This window comes from Perca flavescens, chromosome 16, assembly GCF_004354835.1.
Source record: "Perca flavescens isolate YP-PL-M2 chromosome 16, PFLA_1.0, whole genome shotgun sequence".
Taxonomy (NCBI): Eukaryota; Metazoa; Chordata; class Actinopteri; order Perciformes; family Percidae; genus Perca; species Perca flavescens.
The window spans coordinates 13,355,845-13,378,715 of NC_041346.1; the positions used below are offsets into that span (position 1 = coordinate 13,355,845).

General features: G+C 41.2%; 1 protein-coding gene across 1 annotated transcript in view; it reads left to right on the top strand.

Moving 5' to 3' along the window:
* The first annotated feature begins 336 nt into the window (after positions 1–336).
* The window catches only part of LOC114570635 (ras-GEF domain-containing family member 1B-B), a 51,748-nt gene continuing 29,213 nt past the window's right edge, over positions 337–22,871 (top strand). The window contains exon 1 of the mRNA XM_028601026.1: positions 337–637. The gene's annotated coding sequence lies outside the window, so the exon portion shown is untranslated. The remainder of the gene's footprint in view (positions 638–22,871) is intronic.

A 22,871-nucleotide genomic window follows, 5' to 3' on the forward strand; every position in this document is an offset into this window, starting at 1 on the left:
AATCAACAAATAATCGTGATTATTAATTGTGATTTCAATATTGATCAAAATAATCGTGATTATCATTTTGGCCATAATTGTGCTGCCCTAATCTGTATCGTCAATGCGCTGCATTTTATCTATGATAATGTGGCCATGTGTCACATCTCTCGCCCAGGTCCAGCAGGCTCCGTCTCACGCGCTATTACTCAACGAACTGAAGTTACCATAGTTCCATTCAATAACTTCTTCTGTGTTTTTCGCCGGGGCGGCCGGAGTTACTAGCGGAAACACTGGTAGAAATACAGGTTTCCCTCTCATGCTTAACAATATACAGCGGTTTTAATAAAAATTAAAAATGTAGACAAATGTCAGCAGTTTGGACGAGCGATGTGTCTCTCCATGTCGCAGGGGAGCCGTGTGTCAGTGAATGGGGGCGGGGCTGCGCGGAGGAGAGATCCAAACACAGGCACGGCTTTACACAAGAAACGGGTCATGTAACGCAACATTAAACCATATCGATATAAACGACACAGGCAATTTCAATCACAAAGCACGGAGCAGTGTATGCCTACAGATCCAACCATGAGTGTTAATTCCGTCAAAGGAGAAGAAACGCTTCGTTCGCACTTTGTGGGGAGGCAGCAGATGTGAGGAGGTAAGGTGCACTCTGCCCTACAAAGACAAAACGCCGTAACATCATGTTTGGGCAAAAATTTGTTAATGTCACGTTTGGAGTATTTGAGACCTCCTTTATCATGTGAATAAATATTGTGAGTCAATTTGATTGTTTTAACGAGAAAATAAAAGACTATGACAACCGTAACATCCAAAACCATACGAGAAACCACAGCAGAACGCCGTAACAGCTATTACGGCTCTTTGCCCGCTGTTTCGGCACGCTGAAGTTGAGTTAAGGTGTTCTGACTTTGTTTAGCCAGTCATCAAGAGAGATGTTACTGTACCGCCGTGATGTTACTGTACTCTGGCCTCGTCGTACTGTCAAAGTTTGCCGCTTTTAATTGTCACCAAACTACGTAACACGATATATCTTTAAAAAAAATTGCCGATGATTTCTATTCTGTCAGTGTCCGTGACAGCCCGGAGCTAGCTAACTTTATAGCGCTAACGGTGATGCTGACACACCTCCTCACTTTGCGGAGCCTCACATCAGACGCAGAAAACGAATCATTAAATACACAGCTGGCATCCTACCTTTCCATGCAATCCGATATAACACATGGAAGATATAATCCATAGCAAAGCACGTCATCTGCTGTATCCACAACAATTCATACGTGTTTGAGCCATATTTCCTTCTTGCAGGTGTTCATGCCAAATCTTACACAAATCCATAAAAGCACTAAGCTAGTTATTGCTAACGTCCGTACGAAGTATGCTAACCTAAATGTTATCTCAGAATTAAAAAGTAGTAATCCAAGTCAAATTCGTTGACTGTGCATCTTGAGCAGTGTGGTGGCCCTTAACCCTTAACCAGGGGCTGTTCTAGGATCAGACCTTTAGGGGGGCTCAGCCCCTAATGAGAATATGACACGGATACAGTGCCTTGCAAAAGTGTTATACATTATATATATATTGTTAAACAATAAATAGACCGATGTATTCAATTATAATTAAATTATCTTTATTGAAAAAATATTTCTTGTATTTATTCATACTGTATACTGTACTGCAAAGTAACTTATCTGTCATACTGTTCTACTGTGTTAGTGTTGCCACACTATCCTGATCAAATAGCACTAAATAGGAACAACCAAATGTCTTCTATATAATTTAAAACAAATCCCATGATGACTAGACCTTGGTTAGGTGTTCTTATAATGGATGCAAGTATGGTGAACAGCAAGCAAATATTGATTATATGTCAATTACTGCCTTTTGCCTTTGCATGACTCCTTGTTTTTGGCACATGATACAAAGGCAGAGTACAGTAACTGCCAAACAAGGGTCAAAGGTCAATTTTGAACTCAAGATTTTTTGCATACAAACATATCTTCATTATAACAACTAGTTGTCAAATTTTGGGAGTTCTACCTATAATACTTTTGTTTGGACAAAACAGAAACTTTAAAGTCATTTTTCTCAGTTTCACACTCTAGTGAGTTAAGGTCTTTTGCCTTTGCAGGGCAGCACTGGTGGGACCTAGTAACACTTTTAGTCGCACCTTTACAAATTTTGGTCGCATGTTGCACTCTAGAGCCCTGATTTGACCAACATATTGTCCTACAAAGAAAACAATGTATATTAATGAAAATCTACAACTTTTTTTTAAAGTTATGTTTTGTTTTCCCCTTGCTTTTACTATGCCACCTGGCACCAACAGTGTAGGACTAAATCAAATGAATTTGCATCATGCTTCTGTGACATCTAATATTTTAAGTCACTTAAGCCCCTTTCATACTCAAAAAAATGTCCAGAGAATCTGACCTGGAGAATGCGTAGCGCTACCCTTGAGGAGATCGTCCGTGTGGGACGTGTTAACATAACGCGGGTAATTTGGGAGCGCATGGAGCGCCCGTGTTGAAGGGATCATCCTATCATTCTGCCTTGTATTATTTTAATCAAAAAACTGCTCTCCCATCCTTCACTTAAAAGAACTTGAGTGGCGAGACCGTTTATTTAACTTTAAATGTGTCGGCCAGAACAGCAAGCTTGCAAATCTCTTCATGTCACCATTGTGCAGACAATTTAGTCTTCAGCATTTTTTTAATGACTCTACTCCTTCGGCCTCTGACATTTGTATTTTTCTGGTAATGCGTGATATCGACACACACAAACCTAGCAAACATTCTTGACTGAATAGCCACATGGCTAACCTGACTCCGCCAGATGGATTGCTTCGCATTTGCCCGGCATATCCATCTGGGAACTTTCTGTTGGAGAACTTTTGGGAAGGGGCGGAATACTGGTTATTTGATTGGATGAACCATCTGTCTATCACCTATGTTGGTGATAGACGGGCCAAATCAACCAATCAGATCCACGAAGCGTATGAAAATACAACCACAAGCCCGCCCCTGCTGCTGCAGGCAAAGCATAGCTCGTAAGCTCAGCATGCAAGCAACATGTCGGTAAAGGATATTTGCCATTTGTGTAACGAGAATTTAGGAATAAAAGGCACCATTTCAGGTTCCCGGACCATATTCCAAAAGAAGGATCCAAGAGAAAAAAAGCATTAGCGAGCGGCTAACAGAATTAGGGCTACCGCTGGCTGATAATACTGGTTAGCTGATTGGATAAACCATCGGTCTATCACCACCTAACCCACCTCAAAACCAACGCTGATTGGCCCGGTTGTTTGGCTAACGGCTCCAAATTTTCTCTGCCTCAAGATGCCAGACTGATCTGCGAGTGGAAAACTGGAGCTCGCGAGATCAGGACGGTCTCACGAGGCTACCACATGGCAGCCATGCTCACAGACTTCAACGCACGTCTTTACTAAGACGATTTATTTAAGCAGATTTATACATGAAAGTAACTTAAATTGCAAGTAGATTATGTAAAAATGTTAATACACGGACTTTCCGTGTGTTTTAAATAACTTCACTTTACATTTTACCCAAAACAACGAAAGAGCAGCATAAAAACGTAGCTTACCACAAAAAGTCACGACACAGAGAGTTTAGTTTAGTTTATTTGAGCAGTTATCATTCTGCTCAAAGGGAGAGGGCAGAAGCAAAAGAGCTTATAAGCGCCCCCCCACCCCCCATAAAATAATACAATAAAATTTCTCATTTTCACAATAGTGAATAGAGAGGAAGTAAAGCTAACGGAACAGTGCGGTCAAAATAAAATGCTCTCGATACTTTCGCGATAACCCCCACACACTTTATTTAAAAGTGTCTAACCTTAATATGAAGCCCAATATACTAGTTTAAAAAATTTAATTAACACATTTGGGTGAAATAGCAGCAAAAAACAAAAAGAGAAGAAAATAGTTAACATTTAACCAGCCTCCTTCAAAATAAAAGTCTGTGCTCTACCATTACAGAATTCTTAAAAATGTACAATTACGGTTCATGATATAACGTTAGTGCAACAAGTCACGATATCACATTGAACTTAGTTACTACGTTACCCACATTAACCCAGCTAACCAACAAGGATAATTAACCTTTGTCAACGTTAACGTTACATGTATAAATACACACAACAGGGTAGAAAAAATTTAACGAATAGACATTTGCTTAGACATACTCAAACACGAACCTTCCTAGTCACAGTTGGAGTGATGTCCGAACATGTCCAGTCCACAGAAAAGGGTCTGAGTGTCTGTCTGGCTACTAACGTTAGTCTCCCGCCTCTTTCAAACAATCACATGCAGACGACTTCTGGGACTGGGAGTAATGGTTAACACTAGCTGTATTGTAAAATCAACACTGTAGAGTTGTTTGCAGAATATGACTTATGAGTTGACTCCCTGTATTAACACCAACTCTTTTTGAGGAATAACTCTCTTGTAGTTGATTAACACTAAACCTGAGTTAAAATAACTATATTTTTACACTCAACCCTAACACTGAAAATCCAACACTTTTAATTTTGACATGACAGTCAAGGCTCATGCATGCACACTTTCTTGTGGACAGGTTCGTAAGTTTACATAAGAAGACAAAAACATGATTTGAGTTGGCTTTCAGGGCTACAATGACAACTGTCGGTGGGATAGTTTATCAGCGAAACGTATGCAGACTGTAACAGAGTAATAACTGCAATGCTTACTAGGGCCACAAGGCGATGCCTCCCTCTGTTAGTATGGTAGTGAAGATGTGCCGCTGCAGCTTTGTCCCCTCGGACCGAGACACATCAAGAGAGACCTCACTAACGAGTTTTGCTGCTCATGTATGATAAGTAAATATAGCGCCGTGGACACCTGGTATTGTATGGTCCATGTTGTAGAATAAAGTAGCCTATCAGTGTAGAAACTCCGTTTAGTTGTCTGTCGACTCTTTGAGCTAACTGGCTAACTGCTAGCTCTCTCCTACACCATTCACTTTACAAGACTAGATATGCCTCCAGCTGAAACCTTCTACTATGGCTGAATCCATAGACAGTATATAATGGACCAATAGACCCCGTTGCTCTGGACGGAGACCAGTGAAGGCTATTAGAAGCACTTTTCCGGTGATGGCCAGCTTTACTGCGCAGCCTCCAACTGAGAGAATGTGACGTGAGCAACGTGTCTGAAAGTTGTAAGTCTTCTGGTAGCTGTGCCAAGAGAAATCTCAATCATTCCCAATCTTACAGATACGGAGACTGTAGGTGTATGTAAGGAGATAACATGGGCACAGGCTAATTATTGATCACTAACATGCTAGTTAACATTAGTAATTAAACCTAAACATCTCATGTAAGTCGAAACTGCCTGCAAGCTTCTCCTGTACTATATGGTAATTCCTCTACTATGCGACAGTAAGTCACTTGGTTATGACACAATCGTTAGCCTATTTTTACAAAAACGTCTGCTACGGAGCCATAACGTGAGTTACAAGGTAATGGAGCCTTTTATACATTGTCGTGTTTCTTTGGAACTAAACAACGGACAAATAGAGTCTTTAAACGCTTCAGATGTAAAGTTATTCGCAGTCAAATGGCGGTCAGTGGAATGCTAACAGGAGGTGATGGCCAGTTAGCAACAAAATGGCGCCATGATGGCTCGAGTTCTGAAGCGAAGCTTACCCCCTTGGCTGAATCCGAATAAAAGAGCGGTCAGAGAGTGCGGCTGGTGCCAAGCAACGGTTGCTAAGCTGCATTCCATGTTGGGGGGCGGAGCTTAGCTGGAACACCAGTTAACAAACCAGTACCTGTAAAACAAGACGAGACATTCAGAAAACACAGCCTATCTAATACAGTCACCATGACCGAAATGGAAAGTTCCCAGACACAGGAGATATCGAAGATCAGAGTGGAAGATGTTCGTCCAGTGGTTGATTCCTTTTTTAAAAGGATCACACTGGAACAGCAGAGATTATTGAAGCAAGGTGCACCTGATGATGCCACATCAACATTGATGGCGGAGATGATTTTGGACCTAATATCACTAGTGTCTAAATCCATTTTGGCAACTCTGCAGAATAAATACAGCCAAATAATCTCTGAGGAACGTGTTCGGTCCAGTCTGGGCGACACACTTCCTCTGACTTTTGCTGAGGTTCTGCAAGTAAAGGACCCTGTCCACTGTGACAGCTCAAATATATTAAACAACATGTTTGTTACAGAGGTTGCACAAAGCATTTACTCTGCTATCAGCAATAGTGCGGACACTTTGGAACCTGTATTTAGTGAGCGTGTGACTCCCCCTCACAGACTTAATGCGATGGTACGACATGCCTTTAATATGTTGAAAGCATTTATGGGCGAGATCAAAGATGTTTTGTGCTCATGTCGACCACGTAAACCACGAACGAGACAGGACATCTCCATACAGAAGGCCGCTGATGGACAACAAGAGATGGAAGATCAAGAGGAGGCAGATACTGATTGCTGCCAGTCAGCAGCCAGATCTGTGGAATCAAAAACCCCGGACAAGGTCTCCAGAGCATCAGAGCACTTTGTGAGTGTAACAACCACAGCTGTGAGGGAAATAATTACAAATGAGGTCAGTGGACTCACAGAACCTCTACTGGATGAAATGACCGACTCAGAGTATGATCAGCTGCAATCTGACACCTCACGGGAGATTCAAATTATTGCAGAGGACATTACTCATTTAATTGTTCAGGAGGTTAACAGTCTGGAAGATCAAGATGCTGCAAATATTAGTCCAGAACCCACAGAGACAAGGACCAGCCCAGAAGCCTACCCAGAACCCACAGAGACAAGGACCAGCCCAGAACCCACAGGGATGTGTTTCACCCCAGAAGCCAGAGGGACATGTATCACCCCAGAATCCAGAGAGAAACTGTCCTTAAAAGGAGTGGGGAGCAAGATAAAAAGCTTTTTTGCCACACAGTTTGCCAAACTGTCAATACATCGCATGGCCACTCAACTAGACAACCAATTCCACCCTGACTCCAGAGTTAAAAGTGAAAAGTCAGTGCAGTCCTTTATGACTGATGTTGACTCTCTGTTTTCAAAAGATGGTGTAAAACAACAAGTTGGAAGTGAGGTTGTTTATAGTAAATTGCGGGATATTTCCAACGGTAAAGACCAGGTGTTCAAAGAAGAGCTTACTGGTCTCCTCTACAGTTACGTCTCTGAGGGGAGGATTCCAGAGACTGTCCCAGGATCAAATGAAAGGACACTGTCTGCTTCCCCATCCCGTGATACAGTGTATGGTGAAATACATTGTAAAGTGTGGCGTTACCTCGGACTGATGAAATGGTGGCTGTGCACACAGGCTGGCATCCACAGTAACAAGATGAAAAAGGCTTTCAAGAATACTGAGTCACTGTCACCCACCGCTACACCGACACCCTCACTCTCACTCTCACCCTCACCTACACCCAAACCTACACCTACGCATACACCCAAACCTACACCTACACATACACCCAAACCTACACCTACACATACACCCAAACCTACACCTACACATACACCCAAACCTACACCTACACATACACCCAAACCTACACCTACGCATACACCCAAACCTACACCTAAACCTACACCTACACATACACCCAAACCTACACCTACGCATACACCCAAACCTACACCTACGCATACACCCAAACCTACACCTGCGCATACACCCAAACCTACACCTACGCATTTGCCTACGCCCAAGTCTACACCTACGCCAAAACCTACACCTACAGTCACAGTATCTGAGGAGGCAGCTGCCAGGCCTGTGCAGAACTCAACAGCACAGGCAGAGAAAAACAAAATTTCTGTCAGGCTACTCGTGCAGAAGCTGGTTTTGCAGACCTTTAACAAAGCAAAGGTGAACACAACAATTGGAAATTCAGAAGCCATCATTGAACGCCTGCTCGAAAAGATATGGGCTGAAGTCGAGGGAGAAGATTTTCAAATCACCAATGACACTTATGAGCATCTCAGCAAGGCCATTTTAAAGGACATGTGCAAGAAGTGGGGCTGTGCACAGGACGTGCTAGTTTCAATGAATCTAGACAAACCAGCAGTTGACAAATGTATTGTCTCCTTCTTCAGAGATCACCTGATGAAACCAAGGAAGCAAAGTGTCATCAAAAGAGTCTCCTCCTCCATTGCAAAGTTTGGCCTGACACTCCTTATTGTTTGCACTATAGTAGTGATTTGGTGTTGTGCGGATGGCATTTATAATGTATAGTGTATATAAGACAGAGGACCAGTGATTGGCCTCTGTAGGACAGAGACCAGTGATTGGCCTCTGTGGGACAGAGATCAGTGATTGGCCTCTGTAGGACAGAGACCAGTGATTGGCCTCTGTAGTACGGAGACCAGTGATTGGCCTCTGTAGGAAGGAGACCAGTGATTGGCCTCTGTAGGACGGAGACCAGTGATTGGCCTCTGTAGGACGGAGACCAGTGATTGGCCTCTGTAGGACGGAGACCAGTGATTGGCTTGCGTGGGTTTGCGGGTACTCCGGTTTCTTCTCACTTTCCTTTAAAACATGGCATTTTTAATATCTCCCTAAAGCTTGGTTTCATGTTTAACAATAAACGACACCATTAAAAAAATAAAAATCTGCTTATCTCTCTACTATCATTTGTTGTAAATATTCACCTCGTGCAGAAGTTCTGCCAATTGAGGTTCAACCAGGTCAAATGTTTGTAAAGAAAATACAAAAAAAACCCTGCAGTGTTCTTTTGTAACAGGGTTACAGTGATTGTCATGACCCAAAATAGTTAGTTAGATTTGTTTGGGTTATGGCTGTTCTACTGTTGAAGATGTGATTACAATACTCACGAACGTGACTCTGACAATGACATTCAAACAAATATTCTGTTTACATTTGAGAGTTTAATACACCAGTTTTAAAATACAAAATTCTCTAAAAATGTCCCAGTGTCAGAGTTTACCAAGTCGCCTATTCCCAGTGTGCACCTTACTGTTAGAATAAAACAAATGCACAAATTAAAGCTGTTATAGCATTGTACAATACATATGGGACTATTGTGTATAATGACTACTTTAAATTAGATTTGTATTCCCCTTATAGTTTTTAAAGTTTTAATCAAGGACATTTTCAATTGGGTTATTACCAAATGAATTACCAATAATCTGCATGCCTTCATATTTGACATGCATCAAATAAACTGATCTAATATTGTATGCATGTATTATTCAGTCTAGTTTGCTTCAATGTTCAAACTTTAAACTTCCAGATTTTTGTTCTGCACTCTGCACAGGCTGAGATGGTCACTGCTACGAAATACCAAGTTTTTTTGGAAGTCCTATTTCTGCTGCATCAAATTTGTAACTTTCTTCTTTTTTACCACTCTGACATATCATCCTGCTAAAGTCTGGCAATTTTAAACTTAAACACTCATTTACCTAAGACTACTCAGTTACAAAAACAACATTGTCTGTTATTGGTTACTTTCCACCCCTGACGTCAGTAAAATACCCACTGAATTGAAATGAATTGACCTGCAGAAATGGATAGAAGAGAGAGAAAATGAGAGACAGAGGAACAGAAAAATCAGAGAAAGAAAACAATGATGTGAAGAATGGGAAGGAGTGTGTAAAATGGAAGAGAGAGAGAGAGAGAGAGAGAGAGAGAGAGAGAGAGAGAGAGAGAGGGAAGTAAAAAGGAACAAGAGGTTAAAGGACGGAAATGTCATGTGGCTGATTGAGGTAAAGTGGAAGTTTGGGTGTGATTGTTCAAACTGCAGGACAAATTCCCTAGTCTGTATCCTGAACCCCTCCCAGCCTTTAACCTACCACCTCTACACACACACACACACACACACACACATGCACACACACACACACACACACACACACACACACACACACACACACACACACACACACACACACACACACGTTAAGCTGCCGCTTGGGAGAGTTTGGTCCATTAAAATGTTAAAAGAACACATAAGGGCTTTTATTCAGCTGCTGATTCAAACTCTGCTTGGCTCGCACGTGAGAGGAGTGCTTGGTGTAGGTTTAGTTCCCAGGGTGTTGAATAAGAGACCATGCAGCCTGGTTTGTTAGACAGAGGGGTCACACCCAAAATAGGTCACAGTTCAGCTGGTGACCAGTCCTCTCATGACGAGTGAGGTGGTGTGTTTTAATGAGCCTGGATCCCACGCTGAGAGGATTACCGCCTTGTCTTTTAGGCCGGAAAAGTCTTTTAAAAGTGCTTTTTTTTTTTTAAACTCTCAAGCTAAACTCGGGCAACTGAATGTTTATATTGAGCTCTAATTTCTACATTTCACACAGGAACTAATCTTATCTTGGCATTCGGGACCAATTTGCAGGGGAATTTCTGATGCTAAAAGCAAATTAGTTTTTATTTATTGATAATGACAACTAAACAATTTGTATATTGTGACTAACAGTGTTGCTGCCACGAATTCAGCAAGTTATTAGGTAAAATGTTACAGTAACCGCTGATAGCCAAAACTACAATACTTTGATTGTCCAATATTTGAAATGTATTTTAATCGTCAAATGAATGAAATATCCAATCAATCAATTAATCATAAAAGCTTTCAACATGCACCTGTTACTAGCTGTGTGCGTAGATGTTTTTCTATGCACACATGCACTTTGAAAACGTTGCGACATGCTCATGTTACTGAATATTGGGATTGGTGTTTTAGATGTTTGAATTTCTTCATCTACAAACAACTTACTCAAGCTATGAAACGGGTATAACACAAGTTAGAGAACAGGAACCATCTGGCTGAGGATAAGGCACACAGCGTAGACAAGGGAGAGATGGAGGATTGGGACCGATTTAACTTAGCAGCAGCTAAAACAACAAAAACACGCCACACAGCTGGACGGACAAACCTAAAAGGTCCCTGTTTTTTTACACTGTCCCCAACGCTTTGCTGTGCGTTCAACTGAACATGTAAAAAATAAAACAGAAAGCCCAGCCTGCTTCTACCCTGGAAAAATAACGGACGACAATCTTTTCCCACCCTTCCTTCCTCACCTTTGTATCCTACATGTGTTGGCACATTTGTTAATGTTCGCACTTGTCAGTTCCTATTTTCATGAGTAATTTGATACAGATATTGATTTTTTTTGAATTGCTAAACAAGCACTACAAAAAAAGAACAAAAAGCCCAGCACATTATCCACCTGTGCAGCCGAGAAGAATGACTCAGTGTTTTGATGCATGGAGCAAAAATAAAGTTAATGGAAGAACGCTTAAAACCGTGTGTGGGCTGCGGTATAAACCTTGGCTCGAGCCTGTAGTCCATTTCCAGTATAAATACAGTAATTGAGTGACACATCCATTTTCTATTTATGAGCTGGTTGCATAAGAGAGACACGGAGGGAAAGAGAGAAAAGGGCTGTGGAGAAAGGCCAGAGTCTCAGACTGAGAAAAAGAGATGTAGAAGAAGTGTAGAAAGAGGCTGTCTGAGAGAGGTTTAGAGGGTCGGGATCCATCAATAGACATTAAACCAGAAAGGACAAACATAATTAACAAGTTGATGTTTTTCTTTGTTCCGGGCATTTTTTTGCATTTAGCTTAAATATCATGACATTTTTAACAAAACTCAACAAAGAGCAGCTGAGGACATTTGATCCTGTTTAGCGTGGGGAGTGCAGTGTGTGTGTGTGTGTGTGTGTGTGTGTGTGTGTGTGTGTGTGTGTATCCCTTCTCAAGAGGCACCTCTTCCAATGTTTCGGGGAACTTTTCAGATATTTGATATTTCTCTCCTAACAAATGCAACGCGATTCTGGGACCAGCTGCTACCTTTGCTTGGGGACACCTTAGAGTCTTTGATTGAGTGTGTTTCTGTGCGGGAGTATGTGTGCGGGTGTGTGTGTTTGTGTGTGTGTTTGTGTGTGTGTGTGTGTGTGTGTGTGTGTGTGCGCCCACATGCGAAGAGTGAGTCACTTTGAGTCATAGCTACTTTATTTAGCTCACTTGTTGAAAGTGAAGCGAAGACATAATAAGACACAAGAAGAGAAAAGCTGATACGACTTCAAATTAAATTGTTTACCAAAGGGGAAAAATAGACAAATAGCAGCAGTGCTAAGTATCTTTTAGCTAACAGGTACTAAACTGTCCAACAGGAAACAGACCAACTCCCCATCCTCTGCTACTTGCCGACCTCAGATTCAGTCTCATTTTGGATCTCATCTTGTCTGTTTGCATGTCTTGCACACTCTCACACACTTTAGAAAACAAGCCATGCTATCAGCTCTGTAAAACTATACTAATAGTGGTGCTTTGAGCTAAATGCTAACATCTGCATGCTAACATACAAACAATGACAATGCTAACATGCTGATGTTTAGCAGCTATATGATTTTCCATGTTTAATTGTGTAGTGTGTTAGCATGCTAATATTTGGAAATTAGCACTACATACAAACTACAGCTAAGGCTAATGGGAAGGTCATTAATTCTCTGAGTTTTGGTCATACACTAAAGTATTGGATGCATTGTATTTTCTTTTTTTATCACCAAATTTATTAGGGGGGCCCGAAAGGGCTCCAGGGATGGCAACGTTGGCCTGTCGGTCGGTCCCCATCAGGAAGATCTGTAATACATTTGGTCATCCCTTAACTTTTTATCTCACATCATCATCAGGTATAAAAGAAGAAAAAATGTATCCAATACTTTAGTTTCCCATCAGCCTCAGCAGTAGTTTGTATTTAGAGCTAATAACCAAATATTAGCATTCTAATACAGCACACTAGTAAACAACGTGGCAAATCATACTGTAGCCTATAGCTGCTGAAAGACCACAGTAGTAAAAGAGAGAAGTAAAATATTAGGGTACACGTCCTCAGTGAAGACAACAACCCTTTGTCAGGAAACATTTTGACTTTTCATTGCACATATCAAAATGTCTACAATGAAAAATGTATATGAAAAAAAATACCTTTAAGATAATGAAGTATGTTTTCTTGAATTCTAGTGGACTGTACTGATGTGCACTGATACACATGCTAAATAATAGTTTTAATATTAAAATTTGGGAAACTTTAAAGTGAGAAAGTCAATAGTCAATACTACTTTTTATTATTATTTCAAATCCCAACCGTCGTCTTACAATTACTTTCATTTTCCTTTCCTCCCACCACCATATAAAACATAACTTCTGTGAAAACAAAGTCGGGCAACATCTGCAAGATCAGCACTAACAGGTACGAGTGACGGGAAGGGAAAGAGCAGAGAAGGAAGGATGGGAAGGGATGAGAGGAAACGACCTGTGGTTGTCTCACAATGTTTTAGTTCTTTTAACGTTCGGCTCTATGAACACACACATGCAAGAGTTGTAATTGTCTTCTAAAACATTTCCAAAACAAGTCATGAGAAAGTCTTGTCTTTGTCTGAATTGAATTTTCCGAGCACTTAACACTTTAACCACACACACTTAAACAAGCTTACTTTTACAAGCCTGCGGACACAGTTTCAAAAACAAATACGTGCAGCCAGGTATTCACATGGATACTGCAAGTTACAAGTACCCTTTTGCTCTCTCTTACACACACACACACACACACACACACACACACAGCTCACACACAGCTTCCCTGACACAATATCACGGCTTCAGCTGAGGATTGTTGTGCTCTCATTTAAACTCTGCCTTTCCATTACTGTGACAAAGGTCAGTCCCCAAACACAATGGCTGCAAGCAGCTGACGGCCTGACTCACTTCCAAATCATTTGACCCTTCAGCTTATCACACATATAACATAATTTAAGACCTCGAAGCAAAACATAATATGAGTCACTGCTTCTGTCTTCATCATAACAACAAGGGCTTGAACTATGAAAAAAGATTATGATAGACAGGGATCATCGTGTCACTGACTAAGGACTGGACTTTCGTCACACCATTCATACGTGATCAATGACACTTACAGAACATGGTAGTTTAAATAATAATAATAATAATACATTTTATTTATGGGCGCCTTTCATAGCATTCAAGGTCACTTTACATTTTAAAACAAGCAAAAAATACAGTTAAAAAGGCAAATAGAAAAACAAACATTTAAAAGATTGAGATAGAAAAATTAAAATATAGCAATCAATCCATTATTTTGATGGAGTGTATCATGTGGGGTAGGCCTTTCGGAATAGGTGGGTTTTGAGGGAGGTTTTAACATTTTAATGTGTGATATGCTGCCACAACTTTGCAGTTTGTTCATTTTCAAACATTTCAAACTTTTCTGTCTTCCATGAAACTTGTTTCTGAGTTTTAAAAACAGAACACACCGAAGCGACGCCGACTTGAGCGTACGTTCTGCGCGTGCGCAAGATGTAATACGTCTCCATAACAGCAGGCGGCGCTAATCGGTATTGTCGCCCACAAAATGAAAACCGGCAGCTGATTGGACGAACGCGTCATGCGGGTCTGGCTGCTCCCAGATTTTACAACCCGGGCATAATGGCGGCTTCGTTCGGAATATGAGCTCATATTTTACGAAGATAGTTCACCGAAATGTGTTTCTGAAAACATTTTAAGCGAGAAATAGGCCACGCAGTTGCTGAATCTGTCTTCATTTCAGATCCACAAAGGTCAGTTTAAAAGATTTTCGTCAGATTTTGAGAGGCGTTAGTCACGCTCATCCTGCTCGTCATTTCCGGGTTAGCGCTCTACCAATCAGATAGGCCACTGAGTCCGACTGCCCTCCTTCCGATTCAACATGTCAAATCGGCCCAAATGAAGGCCGACGGCCCCTCCAATGGACGACGGCACGGAACACACCGAACAGACTCAAGTCCTGACCTCGCCAGACTGTCCGACGGCTGATTATCGGGTTGGTGTGTCAGGGCGTTAACTGGATTGTCTTTGCCGATGACAATTTCTCAGCATACGATTCCCTCACCGAAAGCTGTTGTTCTGTTGGAGGGGTAGGCCTTTTTTTATCTCAGGAATCAGAAACAAAACCAGCATTCTGCTGAAAACAAGCTCATAATATTTAATGTGCTGAGACAGAATTTGACATTTCAATGAGCCAAACAAACATTGGGAAATCCTGCGAAATGTGGTACTGTAATGTTGGCTAAACTTAATTTGAACATTTAATGACAAAAATGTTACTATTTTCCTTCAGTAACTCAGTCCTATTCACGATTAATATTTAGCACCCCAGTTAACAACCAGTAAGCAAAGACAAAATAAAGAAGAATTAACTCGATCTGCGTAAATAAATACATTGAGTAGTTGAAAGCTAAATTAAATATTTGTTATGTCCTTTTACATCAATAACAGAACTAGATGGACAAAGCTCTTGACGACGCATTAAGGCAAGCCCCATTTAGTTTTCAAACCTGGAATTTTAGAGATGCCTTTGTCCCCAGCTAAACTAGCACAACCAGTACAGCAACGTCCAGACTGTCTTGTCTTTTTTTTTTTAAACAACAGTGAGCCTGGGAAGACAGGCTGTCTGAAGGATATGTGAAAGAGCCAATTGTAAAGTTGAACTAATTAGGAGGCCACGAATGAGACTCGTGGACAAAAACTGGGGTCACAAGGTCAAACTGCAACCTGGTCATTGAGTGAGTTAGATATGAATCAGCTATTGTTGTCTTCCAAACTGTCTAATTTTGGGGGGCTTATAATTGAGTTTTACTTTGTTCACCACACAAACTTATTAACAGGAAGAATGCCGGTGTTCTACATGAATTAGAAATGATCGTGTGAATTGCCCTTCTTGTCATTACTTCTCATCCACAGTTTATTTAAAAGTTGTTGCACATCACGCTGCGGTGCGATCATAAATACTGTTGTTAAGCCAGCAGCCTATTAAGGCATTACTGCTTGTTTATGAGCACAGCCAAAATGATGACAAATCAGACAAACTGTATGTGGTGCATGTTGCAAGACTTGTTCTTCCATCACAAAAGGAAATTTGGATCAGAAATGGCTTATGCAAAATGTTTTCACCCTGTCACATGGAAGCTAACTGTTAGCCGTATTTAGCTTTTCTTACCCATAAACAGGCAGACAATCTCTTAGCTTTTGGCTCTGGTTTGGTCGACCAAATAGTAAGAAAACAAAATGCTGTTGTGGTAGATGTTTGACTTCCTGGAGCCAGTCATTTATTTTGTTTGTTCCTGCTGGGCAGTGTACATTTAGCTTGTGTGAGATCATAAGCATGAATCAGCTGCCTTTATGCGGGGAATCAGTGAGCAGTGAGAGCTATTGGGACTCAACCATAACTGACTGACCAAAACTACGAGCTAAAACAGTCTCAAAGCTACAAGGCGCTGCAGACTGTAGAGTTGACTGTAATACCAGCAATTCTTTCACGTTACAGGAGGGAAACTTGCCGAAATGACTGACTGATCTTGGGAGAACAGTCTCCTCATTTCTTGCATTTTAAAACGTCTGATTTTGCTAAATCAAAATTATTATTGCTGTATTAACTGCCACGGACTATTATAGCCTGTAACAATAGCTGCTGTTACATATGAGTTTTGCTTCAACCTCATCTTTCTCTTTCTTTCTCTCTCTCTCTCTCTCTCTCTCTCTCTCTCTCTCTCTCTCTCTCTCTTTCTGTCTCTCTCTTTCTGTCTCCGTCTCTCTCTCTCAATTCAATTCCATTTGCGTTATTGACATGAAGACATGTCAGAAATAATAAGGATAATAATGTGAGAAGAAATACATACATCTGCCTCTCTCTCTCTCTCTCTCTCTCTCTCTCTCTCTCTCTGTCTCTCTCTCTCTCTCTCTCTCTCTCTTTCTGTCTCTGTCCGTCTCTGTCTCTCTCTCTCTCTCTCTCTCTCTCTCTCTCTCTACAGGAATGAATCACTCCCATGAGATGAGCTGGAGTGGCACTTCACTCTAAAAACAAACAAACTCGTCCCTCCCTTTTGGCGCTGATGTTTACAGAAGAACCGTTTGTGGCCCAGATTCAGGTCACAAATTGTTGCTGATAAATGAAAACCTTATGTCCCTTATTTCTGATATTCATTAAATCCAACTGAAGGTTTATATGTTCATGTAAGAACTGAGGCCATTTTCAATCTTATGAAAGAACTTTTAGATCAAGTTGGATAAACCCAGAAACAATTGGCCGTCTGATTGGAATTTAGTTTTTATTCCTGAAAACATGACATTTCAGAGCTGCAATGTCTCCACAAGACATGGCCAATATATCACTATTATAAAATAACCACTTCTAAAACGATTGTTACAGTCCAACTGCATTATTGCTTAACCCACAAACTGTCTCATGATTCTCCTAGCTTTAAGTTACTTCAGAGGATTACCTTAACTGATTTTAAAGGATCCTATGATGACCGCATCACAACAAAAACAATTGTGCCTGGATTCGGTCAGAAAAGTCTGAACAAAAACTAGAGCTAAACACACAGATGAGCCCCCTACCATAACAAACCGTATTTCTGAAAACACACTTCTCAAGTCTGGGACAAAGTGGAGGGAATAAGTGGACAACATGCAAACGCAGACAGGCAGGAATGTTTGCCGTGACTCGTTAGTGACGCACTATTTGTTGTTGTGCCACGCTGCAGTGCACTTATTGTTGAGGAGGGACACTTCACACTTGTTGGGAGAGGAGGACGGAGAGAGTGGGGAGGGGGCGCAGGGGGAGAGGTTTTGCTGTGAGAATGAAAAGCCGAGGGTGTTCTCCTTTCGTTTCCTTCTTTCCCTGAAAGCCACCCCCACCCCTTCCCTTTAGTCTGTCTCCCTTCCACTCCCCCAACACTCATGTTGTTCCTAATGTCTTTCCGGACCAGGGGTAGGACCTGTTCCCACCCCGTGTGGGACACCCCTTAGACACACACACAATGAAAGCACACCCTGCTCCATGTACATACAGCCCTACATGTGGTCTGGCCTGATTCTTCATGTGGAGAATAAGGATTGTACATCATATTCCTCACATTTTTAGGAAAAAGTCCTACCATCATAACATCATTCATCATTCAAACTCTAGAATATAGATTGTCTTTTGGCAGCGTCATGATTTTTGAACTATGATGTGACTCTAGCTCTGAGGTTGGTTATAACATCTTGCTCTTTGCTGGAAAGGTTTTCTATTCACTGTGATCCACTAGTTTACATTGGCTGGCATTTTCAAACTACTGCTGACGATGCTGTGCTAACAGTTTTACTACTTCAGGATCAGTATTTGCTTACTTTGGGTTCAAATGCCTTTTTTTCCCAGCCAGAACACACACACAAAAAAAAAAACTTGTCTGGTCTATCAATAACAGTGGGACAAAGAGGACAGTTGTCCCATATATGACCAGAAACAAATGTGAACATGCTAAAAAATGACTTGTTTTTGCCATCACTCTTTTGACTTTAAGAGGCATTTCCTGTACTTCCAATGGCATTTTGCCCAGACCTCCCATTAAATACTGATCTGTCCTCACATAGACGTCTGAGTGAAGATAAAAATGTGATCAATGAGCGATTTCAAAATGTTTCAGTATGATAGAGGGGAATTAACATCTTTCAACAGTGTCTGTTATGTAAGCTCCTGGCCGAGCACTCTGTGTTGGATAAGCCAACAAAATAGATTGCACAAGGACGACAACGTTTGGAATAAACCTTTCAAGTGCACCGCTGAGCAGGAGGGAACACAAAGCTTGTTTCCTGTTTGTGTCACATTCAAACCCCTCCCCTGCATTTCCTTCCCTTATGGTTTGATTGTGCACCTGCACCTAAAGGCCAGCATAAACACTTTCAGCTGCTCGCCGCTCGACTGGACTCTGAATGCATCAGCTGCACAACAACACATGTGGGGAAACAATACAGCCCGTGCGTGAAAACAAGTTTGTTTTTCAGTAATCCTTGACAGAAAGAATAGAAAGTCCTGGGAGGCCCCTTAGATTCCATTGCATTCTTCTTGTTTGGCGTTGACTGTTTACATTTGGTCACTGGGATGAATATAGATGTTACATCCAACTCATTATGTAGAGGAATGAAAGGAATGTGACCAGCAGCTCTACTCTTTGATAAACTATATTGTGGGTCACAGTGACGGATGTGGTAATATTGAAAGTGCACTGCAGTTATTGGACGAGGTTCTCTGAAAACATATAAAGTGCAACGCATTTTCCAATTAACTTTTTTTGTTTTTTTTTTTTTTAAATGTGACAAACTGATTGATATCACAATATGTCCCCGCTGTATGACAATATGTTTGATGCCTGACGAGGTGTTGCAATAGGAGATTAGCTGGCTAGTTAAGATCTTTATTGTGCACGGTGTGGTCAATTGTTCTGGCTTCACCACACAGCTGACTTTTTTTTTGTCTGGCTGGCTGACAAATGAAAGGACCAGGTGTAGGCAAAGAATGCCACACTGCTCTCTGCTGAATCCATTATATTACATTATCATCAACAAGTTATGAGGTTATAGAAAAACAAGAATAAAATGCAAGAATAACAAGGTCAACAATTAGAGGTCAAATTCCCCTTTTTTTATGGAAAAAGAATGAGGTCATGGATAAGGGTGCTTATGTTAACATACGGTTCATGACACAAGCACTGAGCAGTCATTAAAATGTTTGAAATTAGTCTGGATTAGCAATTATCATGAACACAGCACAAGCCAATAATATTTTCCCTGGCCTCGGTACAAAAAAACCCCATTATTATATAATTATACGTTAAGTCACACTATACTTTGGTTGGCAAGGTAACAACACTTTTACAGATTGACCCTCTATATTGTAGAATTAACTTTTATTTTTTGACAAACGGCCTTGTGAAATTGTACAGAGGCGTTTACATTTTCAGCAACAGGCCTCGTATTTGACTGTGCCCGAAACCGAAGTTGGCATGAGGATCGTCTTGAAAAAACATTGTAACTTGTGGCAAAAAAAAAAAAAAAAAAGGAAGTGATTCTTTTTTTCCTCTTGTATATGAAATCATACTGTAGGTGAGTGTGAGTTCCTAAGGGCCTTATGGGCCACTGCTAATTACTCAAAGACATGAAAACATGGCTTTGTCCTGTTTCTTGCATCAGGCCTGGTTGCACTCTGAGATTTCTCTAAACTGACACGATTGAGTATATCTGCAGGAGGTCTTTTAGATGATATTGTTTAAACCACTAGTGAGTGCAGCATTTTAGTCATTGTGAAGAAGCGAGAGGGGAAAACAAGTTTTGCATTTTGACTAGCGCAGTAAAATCCAATCATTGTAAAGAGTAAAGGTCAGTTTGCTTCGAAAACCCCAACCGAATTCCTTAGAAAGAATCCAATTTGGTTTGGACGTGTAGCAGAACACACACACACACACACACACACACACACACTCTCACACACACACACACACACACACACACACTCTCCCTCCCACTAGATCCAGTGCCACATCTGCAGACAGTGTAGGAGTGGTTTACAGTAAAAACTACCGGAGCTGTAGTGAAATTACAGAAGAGAATCAACACTCAAAGACTGTGCTCGCTCCCAGATGTATCTTTACTTTTGTTTTTAGTAAGAGTGTGGGCAGCTCACATCCCACCTCAGACATCCACTGGGTTTAACGCTTTATTGGGAGGACTGGGAAGCAGCAGAGTGGGCACTTCATAGTACAGATATAGAACTGAAAGAAAGGCAAGAGTGCCTACGCTGTGTCTTTAAAAAACAGTTACATGAACATGTGTTTCACTGACTCCTTTTAAATATTTACTTTGCATGGGTTGTCAGCTTTAATTAGACAGTAAATAGGGTCACGAGAGGAGCGGTAATTGAGACCAAGAGAGGCGAGGCGACAGAGGAGAGACCAGAATCAGACCTTTACATTACAACTAAACAATTAAGTCACATCTACACACATGGAAACGAATATCTTAAAAACAAAAAAAAGTGTTTCTGTTATTACAAAATTCTGTCCCTGCAGGGACAGTTTTGCATATTTCACCCACACAAGATTGTGCAAGTTTCCAAAGAGGTGCAAGTCATGGCCGTGACAGCAACAATTTAAATGTCGGCATGTGTTATTAATAGGTTGTGTTTTTAGTCACCCCAAATCCCAAATTTAAATCCCAGAATGGAAAGAGAAAGTTGCACTTTCAAAATATCCTGATACGTGTAGCTAATTCTTTTTTCTCTGTTCTATTTAGTTCTTACACAAGAAACCGAGAAAGCTTCTTTCTAAATCAAATTCATATTTTAAAGAAAGAGCTCCTATGTAACATAATTGAACGACGTATCTATCTTCTAGAGATACAAAAAAAACACATTAAGAGCATGTTGCTTACCTACCTACGTACATACCTACCGCGTAGATTCAATGCAGGACCATAAATTAGGCTTGGCCATCAGTACATATGACTGAGGTTCAATCCCTGTTGGGATTGTCTGTGCTGTGATTCATAGGTTTTTTACGGATTGGGTGGAAGCAAGCTTGTAGTTTTTGGCAGAACATTTAACCTGAGAAGGATTGGGGGGAAAGGTTTCCCCTGCTTGACGTCTTTTCACAGGTACTTATCATATTTTATATGCTCACTACACTGTAATATGACTCTACATATTTCAAATGGATGGACAGAAGACCCTTAAAAATTCCTTCAGATGTTCAAAAAAAAAGTTTAGCTTTTGCTTCCTACCTTTTATGTAAAGCAGATGTAGCTCAGTGTGAGGAATGTAGGGTTATATACAAAGAGAATGTGTGTGTGTGCGTGCGTGCGTGCGTGCGTGCGTGCGTGTGTGTGTGTGTGTGTCTGTGTGCGTGTGTGTGTGTGTGTGTGTATGTGACATGGAAGTTTTAAGGGCACATCCAGGAAACAGGCCCTCTGTCCAACTATCATCCATCACCAGCAACCATCACAGGAATCCCACACGAAGAGGCGGAGGGGTCAAAACTAGAGGAGGATGAGGAGGATGACGAAGTAGTTGATGAGGATTGTCTCTCTATCGGCTTCACTTGGATAGCGGGCAAAACCAATGTGTTCCTTAAAACAGTTTAACAGTTGTTTTTTTTAGTTCAAGTAACCAAAACACAAATGAGTATGGGGTATAAGACTGTTTACATCTAGGCAACAGTTCCTCTTGCTTGATTTGCTGCCTCTTGATGTGTTCATATCTGTTCCTAGCAGCAGGAGAAAGCACACACAGATGACAACTGACGTTCAAACCTTAGTCATGGGTTACATAATGAACACCTGCATTTTCCCTGTCGTTTTACTCGATGAAAGCCAACACAAAGACTAAGCAGCAAAACAACAGAACATTTTGAAATGCCATACAAGCTGGCATACGTCCACAGCTGTCAACCTCACTCATAATGGAGCACCTGATGAGCACTTCCTGTCATTAAATCACATGGCTTCTGTTGCCGTGGGTGAAAGTGATTCCCTTTTCGCTCGTCTTAATGTCGCTATAGCAACACAATTCGCAGGTCACAAGGTTGAACAGAAAGATGGATCGCTTCAACAGCAGAGCAGCGTCAGTGACTAAATGAGTCAATGAGCATCCAAATGAATGGGGAATAGTGTGCGTGTGTTTTGTTTCTGTTCTTTTCATTGGGACAGTGATGGTCTCGCTTTGCCAGGCCTTCCTCCACAGCGCTGCAAAGTGGTTCTTTTCTCTAATACAGATGATGCTGAACTGAGAACTGAGCCTCCTAGCAAGCATGCTAACTAACTAGCTAGCCAGCCACTAAATTAGTAGTCTCGCATTGCCAGACCTTCCTTCACAGCTCTGCGGAGGAGGGTCTGGCTAGTCCACACAGTATTCCGGGATGGGAGAGAAATGTGCTCTGGTTTATTGGCATTTCTTTAAACTAATCACAATTGTCTTCATCATTAAGCAATGGTGCCTCTGCCTTTCGGGAAAGAACGTTTTGGTGGA